Source organism: Hyla sarda, chromosome 10 (assembly GCF_029499605.1).
Source record: "Hyla sarda isolate aHylSar1 chromosome 10, aHylSar1.hap1, whole genome shotgun sequence".
In the NCBI taxonomy this organism is placed as follows: Eukaryota; Metazoa; Chordata; class Amphibia; order Anura; family Hylidae; genus Hyla; species Hyla sarda.
This window is the reverse complement of record NC_079198.1, coordinates 21075690-21088701: the sequence shown is the minus strand read 5'-3', so window position 1 is coordinate 21088701 and position 13012 is coordinate 21075690. Positions and strand designations below refer to the sequence as shown.

The window sequence follows — 13012 nt, the reverse complement described above, 5'->3', positions numbered from 1 at the left end:
ATCTCCCTTAAGTGAGTCCATGGTTTCCTTAGTAAACTGTAGTTCCCCATTGCCGGCAGCACTCATTTATCTTGTTTATCTTGGTCTCATCAGACCACAGGACTTGGTTCCAGTAATTCATGTCCTTTGTCTGCTTGTCTTCAGTTAAATCTTTGCAGGCTTTCTTGTGCTTCTTCTTTAGAAGAGTCTTTCTTCTGGGACCTCTGCAACCTCTGCAGTAATGCTGGCAATATTCATACATCCATTTCCGGAAGACAACCTCTGGATATGACGCTGAGCATGTGCACTCAACTTCTTTGGTTGACCATGATGAGGCCTGTTCTGTGTGGAACCTGTCTTGTATGGTCTTGCCCACCGTGCTGCAGATCAGTTCTTGGTAATCTCATATAGCCTGGGCCATCTTTATGCAGAGCAACAATTCTTTTTTTTTCAGATCCTCAGAAAGTTCTTCCAGTGGTACAAGGTACCATGTTGAACTTCCAGTGACCAGTATTAGAGAGTGTGAGAGCGATAACACCAAATTTAAGACACCTGAGAACTTGTAAAACTAACAAGTCACATGACACTGGGTAGGACCAAATATCAGAGGAATAAACTCAACATCAAGTACAACAAGCCTCATATGACAGGGACCCGAGCAATGGGCAAGCAGGCAATGATTGTGCTGTTCCCGATGCTGAACAATGTGCTGCCTCTCAGCTTTACATCAAAAAAGGATCCCTCGCGGGGAAAACCCTTACTACCCCCCCCCCCCCCATAAAATAGTAATTTTTATTGTATTAAATCAGCTTTGTCAAGGGCTATGAGGCTACTTGACCTCATAGCCCTTGACAAAGCTGATTTGTCAGCGAAACGTCGAGGAGGCTATCAGTTCATGTTTTAGTCCAGCAGCATAGTGGCATACAATAGTGGGGAGCTAGTGCTGTCACCTGCTGTGCGCAGCGCAGAGTGCACAATATAAGTGTGAATACAATAGACAGCACAACCCAATCAGATAGGAGAGGGTACCCTTCTCCTAGATTAACCACTTGCACACCGCTGATAATTTTAACATTTGTTTGGGGAGGGTACATGATTTTAAATAAGATACAATAAAATGTACTATTTTATGGGGGGTTTCTAGTAAGGGTTTTCCCCCCTAGGGGGTCACCCCTTAAAGGTTTCTCTCCGCTTTCACACCAATACTTGACTACCACTTCTTTGGCTTCTTGATATCCTCTTTCTTAGTGTTCTTAAAGGTGTACTCCGGTGGAAAAAAATTTTTTTCAAACCCCTACTTATTTGTTAATTACTTCTATTAAGAAATCTTAATCCTTCCAGTACTCATCAGCTGCTGTAAGCTCCAGAGGAAGTTGTGTTGTTCTTTTTTTTTGTTTGACTACTGACACCTGGTTTGTCCTGGTGACACTTGGATCTGTCCAGAGCAGGAGCAAATCCCCATAGCAAACCTCTCCTGCTCCCGACAGTTCCTGACATGGACAGAGGTGTCAGCAGAGAGCACTGTGGTCAGACAGAAAGAACTACTCAACTTCCTGTGGAGCATACAGCAGCTGATAAGTACTGGAATGATTAAGATTTTTTTTTTTAAATAGAAGTAAAATGCAAGTCTGTTTAACTTTCTGGCACCAGTTGATTTAAAAAAAAAGTTTTCTACCGGAGTACCCCTTTAAAGGGGCTGAGACTTGAGTTGGCAGTGGTGCTGATCTCTGCCAAGTTGGTGCCAAATCCTTTACACCAGTGATCTCAAACTGTGGCCCTCCAGATTTTTGCAAAACTTTAACTCCCAGTATGCCCGGACAGCCGTTGGCTGTCCGGGCATGCTGGGAGTTGAAGTTTTACAAAAATCTGGAGGGCCACAGTTTAAGACCACCGCTTTGCACAGACAAACCATTATGTTTGAATGGGCACAGTGTAATTGCTTAGCTTTGCCTGCGGAGGCACTGCAGTGAAATTAAACACTTCCTTCCACTGATCACTGGAAGCACCACCAGGGGATACTTTATGCTCCACTTATTGTCAAGGATCCCTTCTAATATTTAGGGACTGTCAAAAGTATTCAACCTCTGTAATTTAACAAATACAACCTATACTGACATATGTAATAGGGATCTTAAAGGGGTTATCCAGGAAAAAACTTTTTTTTTTATATATCAACTGGCTCCAGAAAGTTAAACAGATTTGTAAATTACTTCTATTAAAAAATCTTAATCCTTTCAGTACTTATGAGCTTCTGAAGTTAAGGTTGTTCTTTTCGGTCTAAGTCCTCTCTGATGACACGTGTCTCGGGAAACGCCCAGTTTAGAAGCAAATCTCCATAGCAAACCTCTTCTAAACTGGGCGTTTCCCGAGACACGTGTCATCATAGAGCACTTAGACAGAAAAGAACAACCTTAACTTCAGAAGCTCATAAGTACTGAAAGGATTAAGATTTTTTAATAGAAGTAATTTTACAAATCTGTTTAACTTTCTGGTCCCAGTTGATATATAAATAAAAAGTTTTTTCCTGGAATACCCCTTTAATGTATACGGTCTTGCAGGATTTTATAAAGTATTTAATGCTGAGGGCTTTTATTTATAAAGAGACTGTAGAATTCTTCATCCCTTTTTTATGTCCCACTGAAATGAACAGTTTACTATATATGGATTTTTGTGGTTGATTTTATCTTGTAATAGTGTTTGATAGTGGAGGCGAAAGTGGGACATCGGATCCCTCTGCTGCACTTCCTTTCTGGGACGTTGTGTACTACAGAAAAAAAGAAGATTGTCTGAGCCTGGAATATGTGCTAAACTGGGACAAGGCTAAACTCCTGAGGTGACCCCGTGTTTGCACAGAGAATTACAGAACACGAACCTAAATTGTGATAGATAGTGACACCGAGATATTGTGGCAACCACACAGGTTCCTATCAATAATGGCAACAATAGCAGTGCCAACTTCACTGATACAATATTACCCCTTAAAGGGGTTATCCAGGAAAAAACTTTTTTTTTATATATCTACTGGCTCCAGAAAGTTAAACAGATTTGTAAATTACTTCTATAAAAAAAATCTTAATCCTTTCAGTACTTATGAGCTTCGGAAGTTAAGGTTGTTCTTTTCTGTCTAAGTCCTCTCTGATGACACCTGTCTCGGGAAACGCCCAGTTTAGAAGCAAATCCCCATAGCAAACCTCTTCTAAACTGGGCGGTTCCCGAGACACGTGTCATCAGAGAGCACTTAGACAGAAAAGAACAACCTTAAAGCGGTATTCCAGGCCAAAACTTTTTTTTACACATCAACTGGCTGCGGAAAGTTAAACAGATATGTGAAATTACTTCTATTATAAAATCTTAATCCTTCCAATAGTTATTAGCTTCTGAAGTTGAGTTGTTGTTTTCTGTCTAACTGCTCTCTGATGACTCACGTCCCGGGAGCTGTGCAGTTCCTATGGGGATATTCTCCCATCATGCACAGCTCCCGGGACGTGACATCATCATTGAGCAGTTAGACAGAAAACTTCAGAAGCTAATAACTATTGGAAGGATTAAGATTTTTTTATAGAAATAATATACAAATCTGTTTAACTTTCCGGTTGATATATATAAAAAAAAGGTTTTGCCTGGAATACCCCTTTAACTTCAGAAACTCATAAGTACTGAAAGGATTAAGATTTTTTAATAGAAGTAATTTGCAAATCTGTTTAACTTTCTGGAGCAAGTTGATATATATATATATAAAAAAGTTTTTTTCCTGGAATACCCCTTTAAAGGAGCCATAGAGTCATAGAGCCATAGACAACTTATTCCCTATCCGCAGGTTAGGGGGGTCCGACCGCTGGGACACAGCGCGATCTCCCGTACGGGGACCAGGCTCTGCGTGGCTAATGCTTGTGTCGTTGACCTCACTTAGAGGTCAGCAGACACGGCCCACCGTTCAGCACTATGGGAGAGGTGGAGATGCAGCATTCGTGCTTCCCCGACACATAGAGGTGGCATGTCGGCTGCGGCATCATGCTGCGACCAACACACCTCCTGCATGGGGAGAGTTGCAGCAGAGGCGGGGCACCAGCATTCGGACCCCACGCAATCAGACACTTATCTCCTATCCTGCAGATAGATAAGTTGTATAAGGCTGCAGTACTCCTTTAACACCTTAAAGGGGTACTCCGCCCCTAGACACCTTATCCCCTATCCAAAGGATATCATTTAAAGTGCACGTGCTCTAAACATTTAATATATGTCAATGATCATACTACGTGAATAATCACCCAGAAGTGCCGTCCCATTGACGAACAGTACTTTTCTGGAAGATTCCACCAGAAGATCTACCATGTTTAAAGGGCTACTCCACCCCCAGACATCTTTTCCCCTATCTAAAGGATAGGGGATAAGATGTCTGATCACAGGGGTCCCGCCGCTGGGGACCCCCACGATCTATCCTGCAGCACCCCCATTTATGGTCTGTACGGAGTGAAGATCGCTCTGTTGCTGATGACGGGCGATACAGGGGCCGTGGTATCGTGATGTCACGGCTCCGCCTCTTGTGACGTTACATCCTGCCCCCTCAATGCAAGTCTATGGGAGGGGGCGTGACGGCTGTAGACTCCCATAGACTTGCATTGAGGGGGTGGGGCGTGACATCACAAGGGGCCGGAGCCGTGACATCACGATACCCCGGCCTCTGTATCACCCGTCATCAGCCACGGAGCGATCTTCGCTCTGTGCAGCTCATGAACGGGGGTGCTGCAGCTGAGATTGTGGGGGACCCCAGCAGCGGGACCCTCGCGATCAGACATCTTATCCACTATAAGCTGTCACACACAGCTTTCCCAGGCTCCCGACATGTATGCTTAGTACAGCAACCACATTGCAGAGATTTTTATATGATTCCTGAAGTTTGCCTATGCATAAAGTCATTCAGCTATAAGCAGATATGCCATTCAGGAGCATAGAAAAGCCAGCTGAATCACTTTATGCACAGGCAAAATAAATTATATAATAATCTCTGCAATGGCGGAAATGTGGTTGCTGTACTAAGCAGATGTGCCATTCAGGAGCCCAGAAAAGCTGGAGTATAGTGTTAAAATGGTTATGTAGTTAGAGGTTTCTTTGTAAATGTAAATGTTAGCAGAAGCAGGCGGGATTGGACACACCAGCTGGAGCTGGTGGTAACAGTCAGAAATTAATCAGGTGCGGGCAGGAGCTGGATTTAAAGGGGTACTCCGGTGGAAAACTTTTTTTTTTTTTTAAATCAACTGGTGCCAGAAAGTTAAACAGATTTGTATATTACTTCTATTAAAAAATCTTAATCCTTCCAGTACTTATTAGCTTCTGAATACTACAGAGGAAATTCTTTTCTTTTTGGAACACAGAGCTCTTTGCTGAATCACGAGCACAGTGCTCTCTGCTGACATCTCTGTCCATTTTAGGAACTGTCCAGAGTAGGAGAAAATCCCCATAGCAAACATATGCTGCTGTGAACAGTTCCTAAAATGGACAGAGATGTCAGCAGAGAGCACGGTGCTTGTGGTGTCAGCAGAGAGCACTGTGTTCGAAAAAGAAAAGAATTTCCTCTGTAGTATTCAGCCGCTAACAAGTACTGGAAGGATTAAGATTTTTTTAATAGAAGTAATGTACAAATCTATAGATAAAGAGAAGCAGTTCGGCACAGCTTAGTTTGCGATCCCTGGGTAGTAAGCACTATAGCGGCATACACATAAGAAGCAGGTGGTGCTCTGACCATAAAGAAGGAAAATCCAAATATACTTGCAGATGTGTAGAAAAAAGTCGGCCACTCACCCGTCTTCTTGTTTCAGCAAATTTCTTTTATAAAGCACATACTCACAACTGTGTTTCCCAGGGAGAAGACATAGATGGTAACGGGGGTGGGTGCCCACTGAGAGGCGACAATGCTGTTTCTCACTAAATAAGTGCTTCAACTGGCCTTAACTGAAGCACTTATTTAGTGCGAAACAGCGTTGTCGCCTCTCAGTGGTGCCCCCCCCCCCGTCTGTCCGTTACCATCTATGTCTTCTCCCTGGGCAACACGGTTGTGAGTATGTGCTTTATAAAAGAAATTTGCTGAAACAAGAAGACCGGTTAGTGGCCGACTTTTTCCTACACATCATACACAAGTATATAATGTACAAATCTGTTTAACTTACTGGCACCAGTTGATTTACAAAAAATTAAGTTTTTCACCGGAGTACCCCTTTAAAAAAAAAAGTCCTGCACAGGGCTCTATTCTAAATCCTCATGATCTCTGCTGTCAGTGACATTTTAAAGGGGCGTGGCCTCATTAAAAGGGCCGAACAAGAGGTGGGGCTTTCAAACAGCCTTTTAAAAATCTGGTTCAATCTTAGGGCTCATTCACATTACGGAACCATTGGAAACAAAAGGAGGCGGCTGTACCGTGTTTTCCAAGCGGAATTCTGCTCGGAAAATACATTGGGGGAGATTTATCAAAACATGTGTAGAGGAAGAGTGGAGCAGTTGCGCATAGCAACCAATCAGATTGCTTCTTTCATTTAAAAAAAAAAAAAGGTGTCTGAAAAAATGAAAGAAGCAATCTGGTTGCTATGGGCAACTGATCAACCGGATACAACTCGTATACTTTTTTAACCTCTTAAGGATGCAGGGTTCTTCCGTTTTTGCACTTTGTTTTTTCCTCCTTATCTTTTAAAAATCATAACCCTTTCAATTTTCCACCTAAAAATCCATATTATGGCCTATTTTTTGCGTCACCAATTCTACTTTGCAGGGAAATTAGTCATTTTACCCAAAAATTCACTGCGAAACGGAAAAAAAATCATTGTGCGACAAAATCAAAGAAAAAACTCCATTTTGTAACTTTTGGGGGCTTCCATTTATATGCAGTGCATATTTCGGTAAAAATGACACCTTATCATTATTCTGTAGGTCCATACGGTTAAAATGATATCCTACTTATATAGGTTTGATTTTGTGGCACTTCTGGAAAAAAATCTACATGCAGGAAAATGTATATGTTTAAAAGTGTCCTCTTCTGACCCCTATAACTTTTTTATTTTTCCACATACAGGGCGGTATGAGGACTCATTTTTTGCGCCGTGACATAAAAAGTGACCAAAAATATGCTTTTTTGGACTTTGGAATTTTTTTACTTGTACACCATTGATCGTGCGATTTAATTAATCATATATTTTTATAGTTTGGACATTTACGCACGCGGCGATACCACATATGTTTATTTTTATTTACACTGTTTTATTTTTTTTATGGGAAAAGGGAGGTGATTCAAACTTTTATTAGGGAAGGGGTTAAATGACCTTTATTAACACTTTTTTTTTTTACCCATAGGGACCTATAACACTGCACACACTGATCTCTCATGCTGATCACTGGCGTGTATTAACACGCCTGTGATCAGTGTTATCAACGCTTGACTGCTCCTGCCTGGATCTCAGGCACGGAGCAGTCATCCCCTGATCGGACACCGAGGAGGCAGGTAAGGGCCGCGGCGGTCCCAAACAGCCCGACTGAGCAGCCAGCTCACTTTCACTTCAGACGCGGCGGTCAGCTTTGATCGCCACGTCTGAAGGGTTAATACAGGGCATCACCGCGATCGGTGATGTCCTGTATTAGCCGCGGGTCCCGGCCGTTGATAGCCGCTGGGACCGAGCCGATATGCTGCGGGGACACCGCGTGACCCCGCAGCATATCGTGGGAGCCGGCGGAGGACGTAAATATACGTCCTTCGTCGTTAAGGGGTTAAAATGGTGGTCTATGGGAACCGTACTGAACCATATGTGCGTACGGTTCGATCCGGTTTGCACAATATGCTTTTGCAGTTTGCACATGCGCAGTGCACGCCGAAAGTTCTTCCCACAAATAGAACAAGAAGAACTTTATTTAATTAAGGACAAACCTAAAACCGTATCCGTTTTTTTTCTTCAAAAACGTATTAAACCGTATGCAACCAGACATCCGTTTTCAAACCGTATACAGTTTAAAACTGTACAGAGGTCTATATGGTTGTACACGGTTGTATACGGTTCGGTGCTGGTTTTGAGACATACGTTTTTTTTTTTTTTACAAAAAAACTGATATGGGAACCGTATTGCAAAAACCTATTGCAGCCTTACACAGGGAAGGCAGATATAGCCTATAGAACAGTATGTCAGTAGTTTCTCCCAACATGGCGTAGGGCGATCTTTTATTCTGTTTATAGGAAGCGATACAACAGGCTTCTGCCGAATATGTATGAATGAAAGAAGAAGGTTGAAATATTAATGATATCATTGGAATCTACTGAATGTGCACATATTTTATTCATCCCGGTTCATCGCTTCCTACGCTGCTCTTTATCTCCTGTAAAACACAATGGAAATCAGAGTATACGTTCCGTGTGTGCCCGCTGAGTGCCATCTTCTCTGCGGTGCAGCTGCAAGAACTTTTTTTTTTTTTGCAGAATTGAGTCTTATAACACAAAATTTTTATTTTATTTTATTTTAGTCTCTATAAGCCTGAATTTAAAGGGGTACTCCAGTGGAAAACATTAATTTTTTTTTTTAAATCAACTGGTGCCAGAATTAGAGATGAGCGAACTTACAGTAAATTCGATTCGTCACGAACTTCTCAGCTAGGCAGTTGATGGCTTTTCCTGCATAAATTAGTTTAGCTTTACGGTTCTCCGGTGGACTGGAAAAGGTGGATACATTCCTAGGAAAGAGTCTCCTAGGACTGTATCCACCTTTTCCAGCCCACGGGAGCACCTGAAGGCTGAACTGATTTATGCAGGAAAAGGCAGCAACCGCCGAGCCGAGACGTTCGTGACGAATCGAATTTACTGTACGTTCGCTCATCTCTAGCCAGAATGTTAAACAGATATGTAAATGACTTCTATTAAAAAATCTTTACCCTTCCAGTACTTTTTAGCAGCTGTATGCTACAGAGGAAATTCTTTTCTTTTAGAATTTCTTTTTTTTGTCTTATCCACAGTGCTCTCTGCTGACACCTGATGCCCCATTAAATAGGAGTACCCCATGAAATAGGTCTATTATAATGGGTCTCCGATCCCTCCCTAAATTAATATATAGTATGCTTCTTACTATCACAGTTGCTCTATGCCACTCACTATTATCAAGGTTGATGTTACAGTCTCCTAAAGCAGTGTTTCCCGACCAGTGCGCCTCCAGCTGTTGCAAAACTACAACTCCCAGCATGTCCGGACAGCCGTTGGCTGTCCGGGCATGCTGGGAGTTGTAGTTTCGCAACAGCTGGAGACACGTTGGTCAGGAAACATTGTCCTAGAGTGAAGAAATGTAGTAGTTTTTTAGTGCCATCCATTTAAGTTTCTTGGTATGATGTTAGCTGGTAGTGCCAAGTTAGGTGTAAGGCTAGGTTCAGACTACAGAATTTCCGTCTGCAATTCCGCTTTGAAATTCCAGGCGGAAATTCCGCTTGCTAAAATGTATAGTGTAGTGAATGGGTTTCCGTTCACAAATTTACACTTCGGAATTTGTGAAGCGGAATTTGTGAACGGAAAATCCACTTGGAAATTTCCGCCTGAAGAAAGGCGTTGCTCTTTCTTCAGGCGGAAATCCGCGCGGAACACATTGCAGTCTATTGGAGACTGCAGTGTCCGCGCGGTCCTAGCACCGACTGATTCAGTCAGCGCTGGCCGCACTCGGAATCTCTGGGCGGAAATTTTCTGCCCAGAGATTCCGTAGTCTGAACTTAGCCTAAGAGTTGATGCCTCCCTATATCTATAGTAGACGGGGCATTGTTTGGTAGGGGGAGATTTATCAAGTTGCTGAGTTGCCCATAGCAACCAATCAGATCGCTGCTTTCATTTTTCAGAGGCCTTTTCAAAAATGAAAGTAGAAATCTGATTGGTTGCTATGGGCAACTCGGCAACTTTCCCTCTGGACAGGTTTTGATAAATCTCCCGGTATTAGTTTACTTTTGCTCTATTTGGGCAGTATATGGCACTCTCTGGGCACTGCATGGCACTATGTGGTCAAAGTGGGGCACCTTTTTTGGTACTGTTCATAGTATAGAATAACAGGCATGGTATGCACCATATATCTGAACAATGAATGATTTTATGAGGGTATTGTATATCTGTGCTGGATGGGACAGTCTGGGCACTGTGCTGGACATGTAAAATATGGCACTACAAGAGTATATTTATATACAGTGGGTAAAATAAGTATTGAACACGTCACCATTTTTTTTTTTTACTAAATATATTTCCAAAGGTGTTATTGACATGAAAATATAACCCGATGTTGGTAACAACCACAGTAAACCATACATACAAAGAAAGAAAAATATATAAGCTTAGAAGTTAAAGGAGTAGTGCAGCGAAAAATAACTTATCCCCTATCCAAAGGATAGGGGATAAGTTATAGATTGCGAGGGGTCCAACCGATGGGATCCCCGCAATCTCCTGAACAGGGCCCCGGCATTCTGCCGGAAGTGGCTGTTCCGACCCCCGCAGGAAGCTGCGGCCAACACACCCCCTCCATACATGGAGGGGGCGTGTTGGCCGGCGCTTCGTGGGGGCACGCCCCCTTCCATCAGACTGCAGGGACCCCGTTCAGGAGTTTGCGGGGGAGTCCCAGCAGTCAGACCCCCGCGATCTATAACTTCTCCCCTATCCTTTGGATAGGGGATGTTATTTTTCTCCACATAACTCCTTTAGGGTCTATTCACACGTACAGTTTTCTGCGCAGATTTGATGCGCAGGATTTCAAGCTGTGTTCAGTCATTCAGTTTACATTGAAATCTGCAGAAGAAAATCCTGCACATCAAATGTACGTCTCAAATCTGCGCAGAATACTGTACGTGTGAATAGACCATTAAGGTATGTGTAGTAAGGTAAAATGACACAGGGGAAAAGCTTTGAACACCTGAAGAAAGGGAGGTGCAAATAGGCATGGAAAGCTAAGACAACAGCTTAAATATATCAGTGAATAAAAAAACAATCCAGCCCCTTGTCAGTGTAAATTAATATCAGCTGGTTCAGTCCCAACTGATGGCTACAAAATGGTCTCATTGCCAAGATGTCACACAAGACGCATCTCATGATGGGTAAAACAAAGAGCCTGTCTCCAGATCTTCACAACCTAATTGTGGGAAAACATAACAATGGGGTTGGTTACAGGCACATTTCTAAGCTTCGGAATCTTCCAATGAGCACTGTTGGGGCCAAAATACGGAAGCGGAAAGACAATAATTTCACCATAAATTTGCCCCGACCAGGTGCTCCTCACAGGATTTCTGACAGACGAGAGAGAAGAATAATCAGAAGAGTTGTTCAAGAGCCAAGGACACTTGTGGAGAGCTTCAAAAAGATCTGGAATTAGCAGAGACTGATGTCTCAAAGAAACTGTATTTAGTGAGAGAAATGGTGACATGCTCAATACTTATTTCCACCTGCTGTATAAATATGGGTATTACAAGGGTCTGGGCTGGTGAACGGATTTTTGCCACCCTAGACAAAAGCTAATTTTGCCGCCCTTGACCCCTCCCATTGGCTCCGCCCTTTGACATGCCCCACCTTACTACTGGCGTCACACACTGTAGCAAACCTCGTCCTCATGAGGCAGATGTATGGAGACGCGCACAATGTCAGGACCTGCCTGTCTGGCCTTGGAGGTGGCACTGCGCTCATGCAGCAGACTGAAGAATGCAGGTTATTGTGGTATCGGGGGGGGGGGGGTTGGGGGTTTGCGACGGTGGTGCTGACTGGCTGTGTGCTTCGGATGAGCAGCGGGTGCTTTAGATGCTGGCTGGCTACTACCGTAATTTTCTTGCAACGGGCAGAGTGGCACCCCCATCAAGAGTGCGCTCTAGGCAGCCTCCTATTTTGCCTATAGGCAGAACCGGCCTTGGCTAGGGTGATGCCAATGTCTTCAAGGCCTCCACCGGGCTCTGCCAGCTATAATGGCTCAAACCAACTATTCTGGGTAATATTAATTGAAGATCATGCTGATAAGCTGGGTATTAGGTAGAAATAAAATAAAAAATCCAAGATGAAAGACTTGATATGCATAATGCAACTTGCCTTGAGAACTTTTGCATAAAGCATAAACAGATAGTCAACGGAGAAATCTACTTGTCTAGAAGGGATCCTCAAGGTGTCTGGAAATTCATTACATTTTGCCATAGGAACTCATCAGAAAGTGTTCTCTACTATCAAATACATTTTTAAAGATCAATGAGGAAGTGACTGATAGCATTTAAAGTGGTAGCATGATCAGTTTTCTTCCAGCAACAGCGCCATTCTTGTCCATGGGCCATTTGTGGGTATAACAGAGGCACCATGCGCTTCTGATCTCATAGATCCCTTTTGATCCCTTTGATCTAACTAAGGCTCAGTGACTCGAGCCGAAACGCGTCACAAGTTTTCGTGTACCTGTTTGCGCTGGACGATCCTTTCTTCAATTTCCATTGTCGGGGCGGAGTCCACGCCTGGTCCGCGTGCTTACTACGAGGGTGAGCTGTTACGAACTTTGCTCAATAAATTACAAATCTGTTTAACTTTCTGGCACCAGTTGATAAGAAAAAGATGTTGTACCAAACTGGTGTACCAAACGTACTTTGTAATTGTCTCCAATTATGGCGTCCTTGTTATTAAGAAATTTAAAAATCTATAATTCTGTGACATTATTCTCGAAGTGTAGGGTTGCACGTAGCACATCTGCAGCAGGTTCCCACAGCTGAAATTTTGATTGCGAATTTTGCACAGCAGAAAATCTGCAAGAGGAACCCATTGACTTCAGTGGGGAGTAACATAGTCCACTTATGGATTTTCTGCTGCCAAATTCCGCTTGCAAAATTCCTTAGTGGAAAATTCACTACAGAATTTTAGCTGCAGGAAACCTAAGAATAGGATCACACATGCCGTATTTTGCTGCGTATTCTCTGCAGATGATTTTGTTACTAATTGACCTCAATGGGTAGAAAAATAGGCAGCAGCAAATACACAGCAAAATACAACATGTGTGACCCTACCCTAAAGGGGTTTTCCCATGTCACAAAATGA

The 13012-nt window shown here is 43.0% G+C and overlaps 1 protein-coding gene across 7 annotated transcripts in view; it reads left to right on the top strand.

Annotated features, from left to right (window-relative positions):
* SHANK1 (SH3 and multiple ankyrin repeat domains 1) overlaps nt 1-13012 on the top strand; it is a 518963-nt gene that overhangs the window by 184567 nt on the left and 321384 nt on the right. Inside the window, exon 1 of one of the 7 annotated variants that reach the window (XM_056543611.1) lies at nt 9945-10001. The exons of 4 other annotated variants lie outside the window; for them this stretch is intronic. The gene's annotated coding sequence lies outside the window, so the exon portion shown is untranslated. Of the gene's footprint in view, nt 1-9944; nt 10033-11622; nt 11660-13012 lie in introns of those variants that run through there. 2 more of the 7 variants (XM_056543606.1, XM_056543610.1) reach the window with 2 other exon arrangements.